Genomic DNA, 23,513 nt, shown 5'->3' with positions numbered 1-23,513 from the left:
TTTATATTATGTTTATGTAGGTAACATTATGTTCCTCAATACGTCATGTTTACTAATATATTACATTATTTAATTACTGGATTTATTATTTATATTATTATTTATTATTATTTTTATTAATAAAAATACTATTATTTATTTATTATTATTATTCGATTTCTATTTTTAGATTATTATTTATTATTATTATTATTATCTGGATTATTACTTATAGCTTACTGGACGACGTAAGGCATGAAGCTGTTTTTTGTGTATAATAGTAAATAACACCGTTTTAAGAATGGATGATAGTAAATGTTTCAAACATTTTCATCGGTCAAGGAGTTGATAAGTTATATTTTCTAGTTTATGCTTTAGTTGCCTTTGTCATTCGTTTTGATTTCATTATGCATTTATATATATATATATACATATATATATATATATATATATATATATATATATATATATATATATATATATATATATATATATATATATATATATATATATATGTTTATACACCCATAAATACGATCTTACATCAGTAAATTATATTTTTATATAACAACCATGTTGATGTTAAAAATTAAAAACATTTGGCATATCCAACGATTATGACTTTGGAAAGAAATTCCAACTCTGCAAGGGCACCAGTTCTAGCGTCTGCCATATTACGAATGTAACAAATTGGGACGAAACAGTAGCTTCATGAAATGTTGCAGTTATATCTAAGCAAGTTAACTCTCCTGTCTCACTTTATAACCTATTGCTGGTATTTGTGCATTATTCTGCAACCTGGACATCCCATGGCATCATAATCTCAACGTCATATGATGATGGAGGCCAAGTGAGGCTCTCTGCCAGAATTATATACGCAAGCTACTAGAGTCTTGTTCAGTACATTGTATAGAGCACCTTGAGAAGATTGTATACAGCACCTTGAGAACAATGTATACCGCACCTTGAGAACACTGTATACCGCGCCTTGAGAACACTATACAACACCTTGAGAACTTTGTATAATGCACTTTGAGAACATTGTCCACCGCACCATGAGAACATTGTATAAAACACTTTGAGAAAATTTTATACATCGCCTTGAGAACACTGAATACAATACGTTGAGAACATTAAATACATCACTTTGAGAACAATGTAAGAACTTCCTTGAGAACATTCTATACAGCAAGTTGTGAACACTGTATACAGCACTTTGAGAACATTGTATACAGCACATTGAGAACCTTGTATACATCACATTGAGAACATTGTATACAGTCCCTTGAAAACATTGTATACAACACCCTGAAAGCATTGTATACAGCAACTTGAGAAAATTTTGTACAACACATTGAGAAAATTGTAAACAGAGCCTTTAGAACAGTGTATACAACACGTTGGAGACATTGTAAACATCACTTTGAGAACAATGTATACAGCACTTTGAGAAAAATCTGTACAGAACCTTGAGAACTTTGCATACAACTCCGTGACAACTCTGTATACAGCAATTTGAAAACATTGTATACAGCACCGTGAGTACTCTATATACATAATCTCGAGAACAATGTATACAGCACCTTGAGAACATTGTATAAACCTCCTTGAGAACATTGAATACAGCATCTTGAGAATATTATATAAAACACCCTGAGGGCATTATATACAATACCTTGAGAACTTTATATATGCAGCACCTTGAGGATATTGAATATAGAACTTTCAGAACACTGCATCATCACCTTGAGAACAGTGTCTACAACACCCTGTGAAAATTATACAGCAACTTGTGAAAATTGTATTCTGCAAATTGAGAACACTGTTTACAGAACGTTGAAAACACATTATACAGCACGTTGAGAACATTGAATACATCACCATCACAACATTGAATACAACACACTGAGAACATTGAATACAACACTTTAAGAAAATTTTATGTAGCTTCTTGAGAACATAGTATATAGCACCCTGAGAACACCCTACGAACTCTTAATACAGCACCTTCAGAACATTATATACAGCACCTTGAGAACACTGCATAGATCCCCTTGAAACAGTATACCGCCCCTTTAAAACATTGTATACAACACCTTAAGAACATTGTATACAGAACCATGAGAACATTGAATACAACACCCTGGGAAAAATATACAGCTCCATGAGAAAACTATTCTGCAGCTTTGAGAACACTGTTTACAGCACCTTCAGAACATTGTATACAGCACCTTGAGAACACTGTATACAGGACCATCAAAACATTGTATACATCACATAAAGAACATTGAATACAACACACTGAAAATATTGTATACAACGCTTTGAGAACATTGTTTACAGCACCTTGAGGACATTGTGTAAAGAAACTTAAGAACACTGTATGCATCTCCTTGAGAACATAGTATATAGCACCCTGAGAATATTGAATAAAACACCCTGAGAATATTGTATACAGCACCTTGTGAACACCTAGAGAGCACTGTATTCAGCATCTACAGAATATTGTATACAGCGTCTTTAGAACATTATACAACACCTTCCGAACACTGTATACTGCGTCTTGAAAATATTGTAAACGGTACCTTGAGAACACTAAATACATCACCTTCAAAACACTATACAACACTTTGAGGACATTGTTTACAGCTCCTTGAGAACATTGTATACAGCTCCATGAGAACACTATACAACTCCTTGAGAACATTGTATACAACACCTTCAGAACACTGAATACAGCGCCTTCAGAACTCAATACAACACCAAGAGAACCATGTATACAGCACCTTAAGAACACTGTATACAGCACCTTGAGAACATTGTATGCAACACCTTGAGAAAATTGTATACAGCGCCTTGAAAACACTTTATACAACACGTTAGAGACATTGTATACATCGGTTTGAGAACAATGTATAGAGTACCATGAGAAAATTCTATACAGAACTTTAGAACATTGGATAAACACCGTGAGAACTTTGTATGCAGCAATTTTTGAACATTGTATATAGCACCATGAGAACTCTGTATACTGCACCTTGAGAATATTGTATAAAGAAACTTGAAAACACTGTATGCAGCTCCCTGAGAACATATTATACAGCACGCTGAGAACATTGTATACAACACCCTTTGAATATTGTGCTAAGCATCTTGAGACCTTTGTATATAGCCTCTTGAGAACAGTGGTTGCTGCACTTTGAAAACATTGTTTACAGCACCTTGAGAATATTGCATACAACATTCTGAAAACATTGTATACAACATCCTGAGAACATGCTATACAGCACCTTGTGAAAATTGTATACAACTCATGAGAATTCAGAGAACACTGAATTTAGCACTCTGAGAACATTATATCCAGCACATGGAGAACACCGTACACAGCACCTTGAGAACACTGTATACTGCACCTTCAGAACATCGTATACAGCTCTATGATAGCATTGCATTCAGCACCTTTGGAACATTGTATTCAGAACCTTGAGAACATTGTATTCAGCAACATGATAACATTGTATACAGCATCTTGCAACCACTGTACAAAGCACCTTGAGAAAATTTGATACAGCACCTTGAGAAAATTTGATACAGCACCTTGAGATTACTGTATACTGCACCTTGAGATCACTGTATATAGCACATATTTGAGAACATTTATTACAGCACCTTGAGAACATTGAATACAGCACTTTGAGAGCATTGTTCGCAGCACCTTGAGAACACTCTATACAGGATTAATATACCAAGGAAGGGCACAGAAAACAAAAGAAAGTCATTCCTAAAGGGAAACTATGAGGAGGTAAAAAAGATCTTAACAGATATAACATGGGTAAAAGAGCACAGAGGACAGGCAGCCCAAGGCATGATGGACTACGTCACAAAGAAGTGTAAGGAGACAGCAGACAAGTTCGTCCTACTCCAAAAGAAGAAAAATTAAATGCAGACGAGAAATCCATGGTTTAATCAGAGATGTATGCTATCAAAGCAAGCAAGTAAAATGGCGTGGAGAAACTAAAGAAATAATAGTACACAAGTGAGCAAAGAAAGATACCAGAGTGCCAGGAATGAATACGTCAGGGTGAGTAGAGAGGCAGAAAGACAATATTGAAATGACAAAGCAAGCAAGCAAGGCAAAGACTCAACTTAAATTGCTGCACAGCAACATCAGAAGAAAAACAACAGAGAAGGAACAGGTAATGAAACTGAGGATAGGAGCAGACAAATTCACTACAAATAATAAGGAAGTGTGCGAAGAACTCAATAGGAAATTCCAGGAGGTCTTCACAGTAGAACAAGGATAAGTCCCAGAGATAGGAGAGGGAATATCAAATCAATCACTACTAGATAAGTTTGTGATTACCTGTGGGGAGGTGAGGAAGCATCCACTAGAGTTGGAAGTGACAAAGGCCCGGATGCAATCTCACCTTGGATACTGAAGGAAGGAGCAGAAGCTCTGTGCCAGCCACTCGCGATGGTGTATAACAAATCGCTGGTAACAGGTAAGCTGCCAAAAATTTGGAAGACGGCTAATGTAATCCCAATAATGAAGAAGGATGACAGACAGAAGGCACTGAACTGTCAGTGCCAGGCAGTGAACTGTCATATGGCCAGTGTCACGGCCAACAGAAGAAGAACTTTGTATAACAACATCAGAATGGGTTCTGGGATGGCAGATCATGCCTCCCAGGATTGATTGAACTCTATAACCAGGCAACAAAAATCAGGGAAGAAAGCGCAGAGATGGGCAGAATGCATATTTTTTGATAGCCAGAAGCCTTTGACACAGGGAGCCGGTCGGCCGAGCCAGGGAGCCGGTCGGCCGAGCGGACAGCACGCTGGACTTGTGATCCTGTGGTCATGGGTTCGATCCCAGGCGCCGGCGAGAAACATTGGGCAGAGTTTCTTTCACCCTATGCCCCTGTTACCTAGCAGTAAAATAGGTACCTGGGTGTTAGTCAGCTGTCACGGGCTGCTTCCTGGGGGTGGAGGCCTGGTCGAGGACCGGGCCGCGGGGACACTAAAAAGCCCCGAAATCATCTCAAGATAACCTCAAGTGCCGCTTAAGAGACTAGAACACAAATTGAACTTGCAGGCAGGAGTGAAACGGAAGGTACTCCACTGGGTAAGAAAGTACCTAAGCACCTAAAAAAAATAAAGAAAGTACCTAAAAAACAGAGATTCACTGTGATGGGTGAGGTCTCAGAGTGGCGAGGCGTTACCAGTGGAGTCCCTCAGGGATCTGTTTTTGGACCTATACTATTCCTGATATATGTAAATGATCTCCCAGAGTGACTAGACTTGTTCCTCTCAATGTTTGCAATGTCAATTATGAGGAGGATCAAGTATGAGGACGATAGTATGAGGCTACAAGATGACCTAAACAAACAGAAGGAATGGTCAAACAAATGGCTACTAAAGTTCAACCCAAGTAAGTGTAAGGTAATGAAACTAGGAGGAGGAAATAAATATATAGCAATTTTCCAATTCGGTATCCAGCCAGATACTGGATACCGAATGGGAGATGAAGTCCTTCACGAAACGGACAGAGAGAATGATATAGGAGTTGATATCACGCCAAACCTGTCTCCTAAAGCCCCACATCAAAAGAATAACATCGGCGGCGTATGCAAGGGCGTGGCTGGCTAACGTCAGAACCGCCTTCAGAAACCTGTGTAAGAAATCTTTCAGAACCTTGTATACTACGTATGTAAGGCAAATTCTGGAGTATGCGGCCCCAGCAAGGAGCCCGTACCTTGTAAAGCACAAGACGAGACTTGAAAAAGTTTAGAGGTATGCAACTAGGCTAGTCCCAGAAATAAGAGCATGAGTTACGAGGAAAGGCTGAGGGATCTGCACCTCACTTCACGGGAAGACAGAAGATCCCTTGGGAGACATGACCACCACATACAAAATTATCAGAGGAATTGACAGGGTAGACAAGATTGGATTATTTATTACGGGTGGTACACGCACTAGGGGACACAGGTGGAAGCTGAGTACCCAAATGAGCCACAGAGACATTAGAAAGAACTTTTTCAGTGTCAGAGTAGTTAGTAAATGGAATGAATGCACTAAGATGTAATGTAGTAGAGACTGACTCCATACACAGTTTCAAGTGCTGATATGATAGAGCTCGAAATGCTCAGGAATCTGTACACCAGTAGATTAACAGTTGAGAGGCGGGACCAAAGAGCCACAGCTCAACCCACGCAAGCACAACTAGGTGAGTACAACTAGGTAAGTACTGTATGCAGCACCTTACATTGTAAGCAGCACCTTGAGAACACTATATACAGCACATTGAGAATACCGTATACAGTACCTTGAGGACATTGAATACAGCACCTTGTGAACATTGAATACAGCACCTTGTGAACATTGAATACAGTACCTTGAGAACATTGAATACAGCACCTTGTGAACATTGAATACAGTACCTTGAGAACATTGAATACAGCACCTTGTGAACATTGAATACAGCACCTTGTGAACATTGAATACAGTACCTTGAGAACATTGAATACAGCACCTTTTGAACATTGAATACAGCACCTGGTGAACATTGAATACAGCACCTTGTGAACATTGAATACAGCACCTTGTGAACATTGAATACAGCACCTTGAGAACACTGAATACAGCACCTTGTGAACATTGAACACAGCACCTTGTGAACATTGAATACAGCACCTTGTGAACATTGAACACAGCACCTTGAGAACATTGAATACAGCACCTTGTGAACATTGAACACAGCACCTTGTGAACATTGAATACAGCACCTTGTGAACATTGAATACAGCACCTTGAGAACATTGTATACAGCATCATGAGAACACCGTATACAGCCCCTTGAGAGCACCGTATACAGCACCTTGAAAACATTGTATACAACACCTTGAGAACATTGAATACAGCACCTTGAAAACATTGTATACAGCACCTTGAGAACATTGTATAGAGCACCTTGAGAACACTGTATACAGCAACTTGAGAACAATGTATACACCTCCTCGAGAACATTGTATAAAGCACCGTAAGATCACAGACGAGGAGTCACAATAACGTGGCTGAAATATGTTGACCAAACCACACACTAGAAAGTGAAGGGACGACGACATTTCCGTCCGTCCTGGACCACTCTCAAGTCGACTGTGAGAAAGGCCTCTTGAGAAGCAAGAGCCTTTTGAGAACAGCCTCTTGAAAACACAATCGACTTGAGAACTTGAGTGAAGGGACGTCGTCGTCCTTTCACTTTCTAGTGTGTGGTTTGGTCAACCCTAAGATCACGGTATACAGCACCTTGAAATTATTGTATCCAGCACCGTGAGAACATTTAATACAGCACATTGAGAACATTGTTTACAGCTCTATGAGAACATTGTTTACAGCACTTTGACAACATTGTATACAGCACCTTGAGAACACTGTATACAGCACATTGAGAACGTTGTATACAATACCTTGAAACACTGTATACAGCAGATGCTGGGTATGGAAGGACGGAAAATCGCCCTGAAGATGTTGACACGATCAGCAGCTCCCACGGAGCAAACCGCCGCCAGGTGGTCCTGCTGGACACATCTATAAAAAGTACGGCGCTGATCTTTATACAGACAGCGGAGCGTAAACCCCATCAGGGATAATGAAGAGGTCAAACTGCTAAAACAGCCAGGTCAGCAGCCCATCAGTTATTTCAAAGGGAGCAACAAGCACCGCCACATACGTCAATTTCACAGTCTGATTGACGCCGTGAACAGTCACTGCGCCATCAGGCAGAGTGAGAGACCGCCCCCTCACACCGACGAAGGAACTCCTGGAACCCAACTCGACGTATAAATTTCACCACCTGCTCGACGATTTTGAAGGAGCTGAACGCCCACCAAATCGGGTAGCTTGATATGTAGCACATCAACCAACTCAGTTCCAAACAACGTGTGGTCCACTGGTGAGAACTCTAAACCAGCCAAATGCAACCCTCTTCAAGGGAGACGAGGTTGAACCCATGTTAAAAAGATCCCCACTCCATAAAGGCAGGGCACCAACCCAGGCCCGACCCCAGCCACACGACTACCACCACTTTGGACTGCGACCTACTGAAGAGCTCACAGTAAACATTTATGCTCTCTCTGGTGGCCAGCGTACCAATCCTCACAATAGTGTACCGACCAACCAGCAACAATATTCTAGTTACGAACATAGCTTAATACTAAAGTAAACTCAGAAACGGGTAAGCCTCTCAATGTATATATTGTGTATATATATCTTGATCACGAAATACCAACTGGAGTGGCGAATGGACACATAAATTATTGAGCCCTGCCAATGAACATCCTCCATCTGCTGCAAAGAGTCCTCACAATCATGGAATCGCATTCGGGTAGCTTACCTCCGCCGTTTCTGCTCAGGCACCATCGGAGACAGAAGCGTCGGATCCTGAATGTGTCGTGGGGGATGCACATCCTACATAGAAGTGGTAGCTGGCGACGCACCAGAGAAGAGGCGGAACCTTCACATCTAGAGGCCCCACAGCTGGAAAAGACTCACCAGACACGCACTTCACAGCAGCAGAGGACACCCCGTGGGTAGCCTCCTTCACCACCACCGTAAGCAGCGCACCGAGTACCTTCACTTGCACATTAGGCTGGACACACAGCCCTTCAGGCACCACCACAGCCATATACCGGTTGTCTAATGACCTTTGGTAACGCAGGGTGCACCACCGCTCGCACTCGGGAAACACACACACACACAGGCCTATCTTCTGGAAGTCTGGGAGGCAGAACAACACTCTCAGCCAACACCCCCACTGGAACGTCCTAAGTTTTCAGAGGCGGAACATCACCATCTTGGAAAATATTGACCTGGTCAGCCGCACAAACTAAGCATGCCGCCGTCAGCTGTCCTGGTAACCCACACCGAAAACACATACATGGCTGACCAGAATACGTACGAGTGTAGGGCATACCCAATCAGGGATATCGAAGACGGAACATTCCTTTCCAGGGATATAGTCAAAATCCTGGTGCCAGCACGCAACCCCTTACAATAGCCTGCAGGGAACTTGTTTCAACGTATGCCGAGCACCTTCCCAAACTGTCTAAACAGCCGGGTCAACAGAAAATCCATCATTTCGAACGGGGCTCCATGCACCGCCACGTACGTCGTTTTCACACTTAAGTTTACTACCCGTACTGTGCCCAATCTGTCAAGCATAGGGAATGAGCGTCCCTCACATCAGTTGACGAACTCCTGGAACACACCCTGCTGCAGAAATTTAACACCACACGTCGGTCTCGAATGAGCTGGACGCCCATCACATCCGCTATGTTGACAAGGAGCACCTTAACTAACGGTACACAAACCGACGTATGGTCCACGGACGAGGAAAACTCCAAGCCAGCCGAGGCAGTCCGCTTCACCAGAAGTAAGGTGGGCCCCATTGTCGAATAATCACACACCCATACCAGCAGAACCCCAAACAGGTCATGGAAAGGCCATACGACCAAAAGCCAGCTCCAAACCTTGGGGGAGCAATATGAGAACATGTTGACCAGACCACACACTAGAAGGTGAAGGGACGACGAGGTTTCGGTCCGTCCTGGAACATAATCAAGTCGATTGTGAACTTGAGAATCATTCACAATCGACTTGAGAATGGTCCAGGACGGAACGAAACGTCGTCGTTCCTTCATCTTCTAGTGTGTGGTCTGGTCAACATACTTTAGCCACGTTATTGTGACTCATCGCCTGAATATGAGAACACTCTGGTGGCAGGCTGTCGAATCCCACAGGCATTTGTAGAAACAATGGTGTGACTCCTGCAGCTTTGTGATCTATGAAAGTGACCATTACCTTGAAGAAATAGAAAAGAGAGTGGAACATTAATGTTTGGACTTGCTCTACGACGGGGGTCATCATGGAATATGAAATTTCTTCATAGCAGCTGTTACTAACCGTTTGATAGTATCGGTGTTAAGATAATCTTATTAGTATGGGGAAAACTTATCGAATAATTAAGGCTTAGATATAACTGTGTCTGTAAAGATTTATTTTGATTATTTAATTACCTCTCTGACCAAGAGATCGGAAGTCGTCTCACTATTTTGAATGAGGAATGACGTATTGAATGATTATATGCAGTTATACTCAAATAATCAGACATTGAAAAATAAGGAGTTCTAAACACGACTTATGTTTCCATGAAGAGTAAATATTGCTTGCATTTGAGAATTACATAGATATTGAACAGGCAGTTTCCCACTCTAGTCGACGTTAATTATCTTCCTCATTCAACAGGTGCTATTAACCCTGCTGGGAATCTCTTGATCATAACAATTAGTGTTAGCGACTGGTCTTTCCACAGACTGGGACAACCGGAATTGTCGTTAGCGGGTCTAATCTTAGAAACCAACCCTCAGGAGAGAGGAACATGAGGAGAGTGTAAAAGAGGGTGAGCTTCGGCCTCACAAACGTGGGGTCCACGGTTCGAGTTCCCTAGAACCCAAGTGAATGGAAGAGAAAAGTGCCCTTAATGGGCCATACCTTAAAACAAAAACCTCCAGAGAGTGGAACAACAGGACAGTGCCATTAGCGGTCCTCACCTGAGAACACCACTGTACACGGCCGACACGAAGATCCCAGCCATTCCCGTAAGGTGATTCAGTTTATCTGTCACCAGAAACGGAATGATCTGGTCAGGTTTAGTTATCTTGCCGGTGGTGAGAGGGTCACAGTCTCTGTATGTGGCGTATGCGACGAGGCCCGAGAAGAAGAACAACGACCACAGGCACCAGAGCCCCACCAGGGTGAAGATACACAACCTGCAATAGTGACAATCATGCCACAAAAAAAGCAAATGAACGTAACGTATCTTCTAAAAAAAATCACACATTTTGAAAACAACGATTTATTGAGAAACATTTGGCAAGTGGTCAACATTCATAGTCGAGTATAACGGTACTACGTATACAAATAATTGTCAGCAGAACCTAAACGAACCAAACCTATGCCTAAATATGCACAACATGCTAATATTCAATAATAGTAATGTATATATAAAAAAATAATATTTTGAGTGAACAGTATTTTTAAACGTACCAATATGCCTTTGAGGTCGGCAGCTGGATGGGATGAATATAGCCTGAGGACGTATTGTATGTAAAGTGTTTTTCCTTCATAAACGGAAGGTTTGGTGGCTGGATTAATGAAAATTTGGTCTTCCTCTCATCCCGTCAAATAAACATTAAAATAAGTTTTGCTATGTCCAGTTAGTGAGAACAGGGAAGAGAAGAATTACCATTGAGCTGTGTGCAGAGTGCTGACGGAGGCCAACCTCTGGTAAGTAGGCTGGTTGCAGCCGACAACTCCGATCATCAGGTAGAAGCCCAGAACAAGCGTAGAGCAGAGGCTGTGGCGGACGAATGGGCTGGTGTCCAGACTGAGGAAAAGACCAGTGTGGTGAGACGTGGTAGACACTTTGGTGGTAAGTGGTGGACTCTGGAGAGTGATACAGTGGTGTACTGTGGGGGTGTGATACAGTGCTGGAGTGTGATTCATTGGTGGAGTGTTATACACTGGTGGAGTGTGTTTGAGTGTAATACAGTGGCGGCGTGTGATACAGTGGTGGTCTGTGAAGTGTGATACAGTGGTGGACAGTGCAGTGTGATACAGTGGTGGACTGTGCAGTGTGATACAGTAGAGGACAGTGCAGTGTGATTCAGTGGTGGAGTGTGATACAGTGGTGGACTGTGAAGTGTGATACAGTGGTGGACAGTGCAGTGTGATACAGTGGTGGACTGTGCAGTGTGATACAGTAGAGGACAGTGCAGTGTGATAAAGTGGTGGACTGCAGTGTGATACAGTGGTGGAGTGTGATACAGTGGTGGAGTGTGATACAGTGATAGACTGTGGAGTGTGATACAGTGGTGGACTGAAGTGTGATACAGTTGTGGGCTTTGGAGTGTGACACAGTGGTGAAATGTGGAGTGTAATTCAGTAGCAGACTGTGGAGTGTAATACAGTGGGGTACTGTGGAGTGTGATACAGTGATGGACTGTGGAGTGTGATACAGTGATGGACTGTGGAGTGTGATTCAGTAGCAGACTGTGGTGTGTGATACAGTGGTGGAGTGTGATACAGTGATGGACTGTGGAGTGTGATACAGTGATAGACTGGAGTGTGATACAGTGATGGATTGTTCAGTGTGATACAGTGGTGGACTGGAGTGTGATACAGTGATGGATTGTTCAGTGTGATACAGTGGTGAAGTGTGGAGTGTGATACAGTGATGGACTGTGGAGTGTGATACAGTGATGGACTGTTGAGTGTGATACAGTGGTGAATGGTGTAGTGTGATACTTTTTAGACTGGAGTGTGATATAGTGAATGACTGTGGAGTGTGATACAGCGGAGGACTGTAAAGTGTGATTCAGTAGCAGACTGTCGAGTGTGATACAGTGGTGGACTGTGGAGTGTAATTACAATGGGGGACTGTGGAGTATGATACAGTGATGGATTGAGGTGTGTGATACAGTGGTATACTGTGTAGTACTCACCTAGTTGTACTCACCTAGTTGTGTTTGCGGGGGTTGAGCTCTGGCTTTTTGGTCCCGCCTCTCAACTGTCAAACAACTGGTGTACAGATTCCTGAGCCTATTGGGCTCTATTATATTTACATTTGAAACTGTGTATGGAGTCAGCCTCCACCACAACACTACTTAATCCATTCCATTTGTTAACTACCCTGACACTGAACAAATTCTTTCTAACGTCTCTGTGGCTCATCTGGGTACTAAGTTTCCACCTGTGTCCCCTTGTTCGTGTTCCACTCGCGCTAAAGAGTTTGTCTTTGTTCACCCTGTTAAATCCCCTAAGAATGTTGTAGTTGGTTATCATGTCTCCCCTTACTCTTCTGTTTTCCAGGGTTGTGAGGTCCAGCTCCCTTAGCCTTTCCTCGTAACTCATTCCTCTCAGTTCCGGGACAAGTCTGGTGGCATACCTCTGAATCTTCTCTAACTTCCTCTTGTGTTTAACTTGGTATGGACTCCTGGCTGGAGCTGCATATTTCGGGAATGGTCTTACATAAGTGGTATACAGGGCCCTGAACAATTCCTTACACAAGTTTCTAAAAGCAGTTCTTATATTGGCCAGTCTAGCATATGCCGCTGATGATATCCTTTTGATGTGGGCTTCTTGGGATAGGTTCGGTGTGATATCGACCCCCAGATCTTTCTCTCTATTTGACTCTTGTAGGATATCACCTCCCACTTGGTACCTTGTGTTCAGCCTTCTGCTCCCTTCGCCTAATTTCATTAATTTACACTTTCCTGACTTGAACTTTAGCAGCCATTTTCTAGACCATTCCTCCAGTTTGTCCAGGTCGTCCTGTAGTCTCTGTCTATCTTCATCTGTTTTTATTCTTTTCATAATTTTGGCATCGTCAGCAAACATTAAGAAGAATGAGTCTATACCCTCTGGAAGGTCGTTTACATATACTAGAAACAGGATGGGTCCGAGTACACAGTCCTGTGGGACCCGCTGGTGACATCTCGCCACTCTGATGCCCCCCCCCCCTTCACCGTTACTAGCTGTTTCCTATTGCTTAGATACTGCCTTATCCACTGGAGCACCTTACCTTTTACTCCTGCCGGCTGCTCCAACTTTTGTAACAGCCTTTTGTGAGGTACTGTGTCAAAGGCTTTCTGACAGTCCAAGAAAATGCAGTCTGCCCACCCTTCTCTTTCCTGCCTAGTTTGTGTTGCTTGGTCATAGAATTCTATTAGGCCTGTGAGGCACGATTTACCATTTCTGAACCCATGCTGGTTGTGTGTTACAAAGCTGTTTCCCTCCAGATGCTCTACGAGCCTTTTTCTCACAATCTTCTCCATCACCTTGCATTGTATACAAGTTAGGGAAACTGGCCTGTAGTTCAGTGTCTCTTGCCTGTTACCCTTTTTGTAAATTGGGACTACATTAGCTGTCTTCCAGCTTTCTGGAAGGTCTCCCGTTTCCAGTGACCTGTTATACACCATAGAGAGTGGCACACTTAGTGCTTTTGCACCTTCTTTCAGAATCCACGGTGAGATTCTGTCAGGCCCAACAGCCTTTGACACATTCAGCTTCAACAAATTCCTTTTGACCTCATCACTGGTGAGGTAAATTTCCTCCAAGGTTGTTCGGTTTGCCTCCTCATTTAGTACAGGGACCTTTCCTTGTTCTATTGTGAAAACCTCCTGGAATCTCTTGTTGAGTTCTTCACGCACCTCTTTGTCGTTCTCTGTGTATCTGTTCTTCCCTTTTCTCAGTTTCATCACTTGACCCTTCACTGCTGTTTTCCTCCTGATGTGGCTGTGGAGCAGTTTTCTTGGGTCTTAGCTTTACTCGTGATGTCATTTTCATACTGTCTCTCTGCTTCTCTCCTCACTCTGATGTACTCATTTCTGGCCGTCTGGTATTTCTCCCTGCTCTCTGGTGTTCTGTTGTTCATGTAGTTTCGCCATGTTCTTTTACTCAATTGCTTCGCTGCCGCACATTCCTGGTTGAACCACGGATTCTTCTGTTGCTTTTCATTTTTCACTTTTTGGACTGGCATAAACCTATCCGCAGCCTCCTGACACTTCTGAGTGACATAATCCATCATATCCTGTACAGCCTTTTCTCTGAGTTCTGTTTTCCATGGTATTCCCATTAGGAAGTTCCTCATCTCGTCATATTTTCCTCTTCGGTAATTTAGTCTTTTTTCTTCCAATTCCATTCTTGGATAGGTTAGCCCTACTTCTACCAGATACTCAAATATCAATACACTGTCGTCACTCATTCCTATGGGAGCTTTATATTTGACTTCCTTTATTTCTGTGTCATTTAAGGTGAAAATCAGATCGAGTCTAGCTGGTTCCTCATTTCCTCTCATTCTTTTGGGCCCCTTGACATGTTGGCTCAGAAAGTTCCTTGTACTCACTTCCAAAAGTTTAGATCTCCATGTGTCTTCACCTCCATGTGGGTCCGAATTCTCCCAATCTATCTTTCCATGGTTGAAATCGGCCATGATTAAGAGTCTGGATCCATTCCTGCAAGCAACTGAAGCTGCTCTCTCTATTATGTTAATGGTAGCCAAGTTGTTCCTGTCGAACTCTTGTCTAGGTCTTCTGTCATTTAATGGAGAGTTGTAAATGACTGCCACTATTATCTTAGGTCCACCCATTGTCATAGTTCCTGTTATGTAATCTCTGAATCCGTCACAGCCCAGAATTTCCATCTCTTCAAAGCTCTAGTCCTTCCTTATCAGCAGAGCCACTCCTCCTCCTCCTCTCCTCTCTCTCTCTTTCCTTACTATATAAAAGTCCTTTGGAAATACAGCATTTGTTATGACTCCTGACAATTTTGCTTCTGTGAGTCCTATTACATCTGGGTTTTCTTCCTGCGCTCTTTCTGCCAGTTCACTTGCTTTGTTGGTAATCCCATCGATGTTTGAGTACATTACCTTGAAGCTCACTTTCCTATGTCCATTTTCACCCACCCTCCCCACTAGTGCAGGAAGCTGTTCCATGGGCGTTGCTGCTTGGGTAGGCTCATCCTCCTGTGGGGTAGTTACCAGGGGTTCTGAGGGAGGTGGGGGGGGGGGGAAGGAGGGGCAGGGGGAGGATGGCTTAGAACTGGGGTGGGGCATGGAGGACTTAATTCGTGTCTGGGCCGGCTTGGGGCAGGAGGAAGACCAGGGGGTAGGAGGGAAGGGGGTACTCGGGGTAGGGAGGGAGGGTGGAATTGGGCGGAACTCCCCACCTATAGGGTGGTGAGTTGGGATGCTGCAGTCCCCTCTGGGGTTGCCGAGGTGCTGGGTTGGGGTTCCACACTCCCCTCTGGGATTGCTGGGTTGGGGATTGAGGTTCCCTGGCTCCTTTCCCTCTGCCTGCACCTTTTCCTTGCATCTGCTGCCAGTATGATCTCTGTCCTGGTCATGTCCCTCTGAAGGAATACCTGTCTGCAATTCTTTACATATTTCAGTTTGCTCTTTTTTGCTGGTATGTCCTCTTTGATGCACTCGTTTTTGAGCACTACCTTGATCAACCGGTCTTTGTTTTTGTTGTACTGGCCAATCCGGAAAAACTTTTCTATGTCTGTTTCAGCCCCTTCCAGACCTGTCTCCTTTAGTATCCCTGCCACTGCAGCTTTGTCCTTAGACCTCCATTCTTCCCTTGTGGAACCCTCTTGTTCCTTAACACCAATCACTACTACTGCTCGTGCATCTAGCTGCCTCCTGTGAGGTTACAGCGTTCATTACAACTTCCTTGACTGTGGCCATTGCTCCTGGGTTCTTCAGCATTTCAGCAAAGGTGGCACCCATTGTAGGGGTCCCTGTCATTGCTACATCTGGTACCTGGGGGGTTGGACCCTTGGGCCTCAGTCTGAGGAGATCCTTTTTTTAGGTTTGTTATCTCCTCTTGCGCTGCCTTTAGTTCATTCTGCAGTTTATTTATGAGTCCTCTCATGTGTTTCTGTTCCTCAGTGAATACAGTGTGGAGTGTGATACAGTAGTGCACTGTGGAGTGTGATTCTGTAGCAGACTGTGGAGTGTGACACAATGGTGGACTGTGGAGTGTGATACAGTGATAGACTGTGCAGTGTGATACACAGTGGTGGACTGGAGTGTGGTAAAGTGATGGACTGTTGAGTGTGATACAGTGGTGGACTGGAGTGTGATACAGTGGTGGATTGTGGAGTGTGATACAGTGATGGACTGTGCAGTATGATACAGTGATGGATTGTAGAGTGTGATACAATGAAGAACTGTGCAGTGTGATACAGTGGAGGATTGTGTAGTGGGATACAGTGGAGGACTGTGGAGTATAATACAGTGATGATCTGTGGAGTATGATACAGTGGTGGACTGTAGAGTGTGGTTCAGTGATGAACTTTGGAGAGTGATACATAGGTGGACTGTAGAGTGTGATACAGTGATGGTCTGTGGAGTGTGATACAGTGGCGGACTAAGGTGTGTGAAAAAGTTTAGGACTGCGGAGTGTGATTCGGTAGCAGACTGTAGAGTGTGATACAATGATGGACTGTGGAGTGTGATACAGTTGTAGAGTGTGATACAGTAATAGACTGTGGAGTGTGATACAGTGGATGAGTGTGCAGTGTAATACAGTGACGGAGTGTCGAGTGTGATACAGTGGTGAACTGTGGAGTGTGATAAAGTGGTGGACTGTGGAGTGTGATGCAGTAATGGACTTTTCAGTGTGATACAGTGGTGGAGTGTGATACAGTGATGGACTGTAGAGTGTGATACAGCGTTGGATTGTGGAGTGTGATACAATGGATGAGTGTGCAGTGTGATACAGTTGTGGACTGTGCAGTATGATACAATGGTGGACTGTGGAGTGTGATACAGTGGATGACTTTGGAGTGTATTACAGTGGTGGACTGTGCAGTGGAGACAATGTTGAACTTTGGAGTGCGATACAGTGGCGAACCCTGGAGTTTGATATCATGGTGGACTCTATAGTGTGAGTGTGACGATATCAACACCATCGGTGGTGATGGGTATGGCGATATAGATTCCATCTGAAGAAATGCACTGCAACCCCAATTGTTTAAGGTGGGACAAGGACAACGCCATCTGTGGAATTCTCTTGATCACGGACAATGCCTTCTGGTGAAGGAAGTGACGATATCAACGCCATCTATTGCGTGCACTCAATCATATTCTCTTTTCCGCGGTGAAAGGCTGTTCTCCTATGTTATCCTTATGATCTTACTGTCTTGCTAATGACTTTTGTATCCGCAGAAGTGATGAGGAAGGTGTCTAGGGCTCTAGAAGTCAGTTCACCAAAGTCAGTTCAGAACTCACGACTTGTTCCATCGAGAACAAGTGTATGCTTCAGTAGAGACAGTACTTTGCCTATTATACGTGTGAAGTATTAAGTGGTTTGATCGAGGTACCTTGGATAGGCCAAGTAGAGTTACGAGATGACAGTACTGGACGTCTGTTGAGGAGTTTTGCTAGCATATTCCGGGAGAATTCTGCCATGGTGTTGGTAGGGACCCCCCTCCCCTGTGAGTGTTATTTGTGACCCTTGTCAGCATGTTGCAGGGTTGACGAAGTGTTTTTTTTTTGGGGGGGGGGGACACCATGACGATATGATATAGGACTGGCCCATGTTGTAATAAGTAGGGTGAACTCGCAGGAGTGAGGACCATACAACGTGGATGATATATAATAGAAGATAAAGTGGACTCACCGGGAATATAAGAAGACTGCAGAATTTATTGGATTAGTGTCATGTGTATAAGTGCATAAGTCACTCTTGCTGTGTGATTATATATATATATATTTATATATATATATATATATATATATATATATATATATATATATATATATATATATATATATATATATATATATATATATATATATATATATATATATATATATATATATGTCATACCTAGTAGCCAGAACGCACTTCTCAGCCTACGACATATATATATATATATATATATATGTATGTATGTATATATATATATATATATATATATATATATATATATATATATATATATATATATATATATATGCGAACAAGCCTGAATGGTCCCCAGGACAATATGCAACTGAAAACTCACACCCCAGAAGTGACTCGAACCCATACTCCCAGAAGCAACGCAACTGGTATGTACAAGACGCCTTAATCCACTTGACCATCACGACCGGACATAATGAGGTGATAGCCTAAGCTATTTGAACCACCCCACCGCCGGCACTCGGATAGTAATCTTGGGCATAGCATTTTACCAAATCACCTCATTCTTTGGGGCACACGTGAGGAACACAAATGCGAACAAGCCTGAATGGTCCCCAGGACAATATGCAACTGAAAACTCACACCCCAGAAGTGACTCGAACCCATACTCCCAGAAGCAACGCAACTGGTATGTACAAGACGCCTTAATCCACTTGACCATCACGACCGGACATAATGAGGTGATAGCCTAAGCTATTTGAACCACCCCACCGCCGGCACTCGGATAGTAATCTTGGGCATAGCATTTTACCAAATCACCTCATTCTTTGGGGCACACGTGAGGAACACAAATGCGAACAAGCCTGAATGGTCCCCAGGACAATATGCAACTGAAAACTCACACCCCAGAAGTGACTCGAACCCATACTCCCAGAAGCAACGCAACTGGTATGTACAAGAGGCCTTAATCCACTTGACCATCACGACCGGACATAATGAGGTGATAGCCTAAGCTATTTGAACCACCCCACCGCCGGCACTCGGATAGTAATCTTGGGCATAGCATTTTACCAAATCACCTCATGCTTTGGGGCACACGTGAGGAACACAAATGCGAACAAGCCTGAATGGTCCCCAGGACAATATGCAACTGAAAACTCACACCCCAGAAGTGACTCGAACCCATACTCCCAGAAGCAACGCAACTGGTATGTACAAGACGCCTTAATCCACTTGACCATCACGACCGGACATAATGAGGTGATAGCCTAAGCTATTTGAACCACCCCACCGCCGGCACTCGGATAGTAATCTTGGGCATAGCATTTTACCAAATCACCCCATTCTTTGGGGCACACGTGAGGAACACAAATGCGAACAAGCCTGAATGGTCCCCAGGACAATATGCAACTGAAAACTCACACCCCAGAAGTGACTCGAACCCATACTCCCAGAAGCAACGCAACTGGTATGTACAAGACGCCTTAATCCACTTGACCATCACGACCGGACATAATGAGGTGATAGCCTAAGCTATTTGAACCACCCCACCGCCGGCACTCGGATAGTAATCTTGGGCATAGCATTTTACCAAATCACCTCATTCTTTGGGGCACACGTGAGGAACACAAATGCGAACAAGCCTGAATGGTCCCCTGGACAATATGCAACTGAAAACTCACACCCCAGAAGTGACTCCGGTCGTGATGGTCAAGTGGATTAAGGCGTCTTGTACATACCAGTTGCGTTGCTTCTGGGAGTATGGGTTCGAGTCACTTCTGGGGTGTGAGTTTTCAGTTGCATATTGTCCTGGGGACCATTCAGGCTTGTTCGCATTTGTGTTCCTCACGTGTGCCCCAAAGAATGAGGTGATTTGGTAAAATGCTATGCCCAAGATTACTATCCGAGTGCCGGCGGTGGGGTGGTTCAAATAGCCTCGGCTATCACCTCATTATGTCCGGTCGTGATGGTCAAGTGGATTAAGGCGTCTTGTACATACCAGTTGCATTGCTTCTGGGAGTATGGGTTCGAGTCACTTCTGGGGTGTGAGTTTTCAGTTGCATATTGTCCTGGGGACCATTCAGGCTTGTTCGCATTTGTGTTCCTCACGTGTGCCCCAAAGAATGAGGTGATTTGGTAAAATGCTATGCCCAAGATTACAATCCGAGTGCCGGCGGTGGGGTGGTTCAAATAGCTTAGGCTATCACCTCATTATGTCCGGTCGTGATGGTCAAGTGGATTAAGGCGTCTTGTACATACCAGTTGCGTTGCTTCTGGGAGTATGGGTTCGAGTCACTTCTGGGGTGTGAGTTTTCAGTTGCATATTGTCCTGGGGACCATTCAGGCTTGTTCGCATTTGTGTTCCTCACGTGTGCCCCAAAGAATGAGTTGATTTGGTAAAATGCTATGCCCAAGATTACTATCCGAGTGCCGGCGGTGGGGTGGTTCAAATAGCTTAGGCTATCACCTCATTATGTCCGGTCGTGATGGTCAAGTGGATTAAGGCGTCTTGTACATACCAGTTGCGTTGCTTCTGGGAGTATGGGTTCGAGTCACTTCTGGGGTGTGAGTTTTCAGTTGCATATTGTCCTGGGGACCATTCAGGCTTGTTCGCATTTGTGTTCCTCACGTGTGCCCCAAAGAATGAGGTGATTTGGTAAAATGCTATGCCCAAGATTACTATCCGAGTGCTGGCGGTGGGGTGGTTCAAATAGCTTAGGCTATCACCTCATTATGTCCGGTCGTGATGGTCAAGTGGATTAAGGCGTCTTGTACATACCAGTTGCGTTGCTTCTGGGAGTATGGGTTCGAGTCACTTCTGGGGTGTGAGTTTTCAGTTGCATATTGTCCTGGGGACCATTCAGGCTTGTTCGCATTTGTGTTCCTCACGTGTGCCCCAAAGAATGAGGTGATTTGGTAAAATGCTATGCCCAAGATTACTATCCGAGTGCCGGCGGTGGGGTGGTTCAAATAGCTTAAGCTATCACCTCATTATGTCCGGTCGTGATGGTCAAGTGGATTAAGGCGTCTTGTACATACCAGTTGCGTTGCTTCTGGGAGTATGGGTTCGAGTCACTTCTGGGGTGTGAGTTTTCAGTTATATATATATATATATATATATATATATATATATATATATATATATATATATATATATATATATATATATATATATATATATATATATATATATATATATATATATATGTCGTACCTAGTAGCCAGAACGCACTTCTCAGCCTACTATTCAAGGCCCGATTTGCCTAATAAGCCAAGTTTTCATGAAATAATGTTTTTTCGTCTACCTAACCTACCTAACCTAACCTAACCTAGCTTTTTTTGGCTACCTAACCTAACCTTACCTATAAATATAGGTTAGGTTAGGTTAGGTAGGGCTGGTTAGGTTCGGTCATATATCTACGTTAATTTTAACTCCAATAAAAAAAAATTGACCTCATACATAGAGAAAAGGGTTGCTTTATCATTTCATAAGAAAAAAATTATAGTAAATATATTAATTCAGGAAAACTTGGCTTATTAGGCAAATCGGGCCTTGAATAGTAGGCTGAGAAGTGAGTTCTGGCTACTAGGTACGACATATATATATATATATATATATATATATATATATATATATATGTCGTACCTAGTACGACATATATATATATATATATATATATATATATATATATATATATATATATGTCGTACCTAGTAGCCAGAACGCACTTCTGGGCCTACTATGCAAGGCCCGATTTGCCTAATAAGCCAAGTTTTCCTGAATTAATATATTTTCTCTAATTTTTTTCTTATGAAATGATAAAGCTACCCATTTCATTATGTATGAGGTCAATTTTTTTTTATTGGAGTTAAAATTAACGTAGATATATGACCGAACCTAACCAACCGTACCTAACCTAACCTAACCTATCTTTATAGGTTAGGTTAGTTTAGGTAGCCGAAAAAGTTAGGTTAGGTTAGGTTAGGTAGGTTAGGTAGTCGAAAAACAATTAATTCATGAAAACTTGGCTTATTAGGCAAATTGGGCCTTGCATAGTAGGCTGAGAAGTGCGTTCTGGCTACTAGGTACGACATATATATATATATATATATATATATATATATATATATATATATATATATATATATATATATATATATATATATATATATGTCGTACCTAATAGCCAGAACGCACTTCTCAGCCTACTATTCAAGGCCCGATTTGCCTAATAAGCCAAGTTTTCCTGAATTAATATATTTACTATAATTTTTTTCTTATGAAATGATAAAGCAACCCTTTTCTCTATGTATGAGGTCAATTTTTTTTTATTGGAGTTAAAATTAACGCAGATATATGACCGAACCTAACCAACCCTACCTAACCTAACCTAACCTATATTTATAGGTAAGGTTAGGTTAGGTAGCCAAAAAAAGCTAGGTTAGGTTAGGTTAGGTAGGTTAGGTAGACGAAAAAACATTAATTCATGAAAACTTGGCTTATTAGGCAAATCGGGCCTTGAATAGTAGGCTGAGAAGTGCGTTCTGGCTATTAGGTACGACATATATATATATATATATATATATATATATATATATATATATATATATATATATATATGTATATATATATATATATATATATATATATATATATATATATACATACTTAGTACCTAGTAGCCAGAACGCACTTCTCAGCCTACTATGCCAGGCCCGATTTGCCTAATAAGCCAAGTTTTCATGAATTAATTGTTTTTCGACTACCTAACCTACCTAACCTAACCTAACCTAACTTTTTCGGCTACCCAACCTAACCTAACCTATAAAGATAGGTTAGGTTGGGTTAGGTAGGGTTGGTTAGGTTCGGTCATATATCTACGTTAATTTTAACTCCAATAAAAAAAAATTTACCTCATACATAATGAAATGTGTAGCTTTATCATTTCATAAGAAAAAAATTAGAGAAAATATATTAATTCATGAAAACTTGGCTTATTCGGCAAATCGGGCCTTGCATAGTAGGCTGAGAAGTGCGTTCTCGCTACTAGGTACGACGTATATATATATATATATATATATATATATATATATATATATATATATATATATATATATATATATATATATATATATATATATATATATATATATATATAGAAGACCTACAGCTGGTGAAGACACGGGGGGAGTCCATGGGTCTCGTTCTTAACCCCTCCAAGTGCGAAATTATTGCATCTAGTGAAGTAATCATTAGAGCAGTGAAATCAGTTCTACCAGAAGCCT

The 23,513-nt window shown here is 42.4% G+C and overlaps 1 pseudogene; it reads right to left on the bottom strand.

Annotated features, from left to right (window-relative positions):
- LOC123756214 (sodium-coupled monocarboxylate transporter 1-like) overlaps nucleotides 1-23,513 on the bottom strand; it is a 191,207-nt pseudogene that overhangs the window by 38,704 nt on the left and 128,990 nt on the right.

This window comes from Procambarus clarkii, chromosome 36 (genome assembly GCF_040958095.1).
Source record: "Procambarus clarkii isolate CNS0578487 chromosome 36, FALCON_Pclarkii_2.0, whole genome shotgun sequence".
In the NCBI taxonomy this organism is placed as follows: Eukaryota; Metazoa; Arthropoda; class Malacostraca; order Decapoda; family Cambaridae; genus Procambarus; species Procambarus clarkii.
The sequence above is the reverse complement of the archived record's forward strand: the minus strand, read 5'-3'. Positions and strand labels throughout refer to the sequence as shown.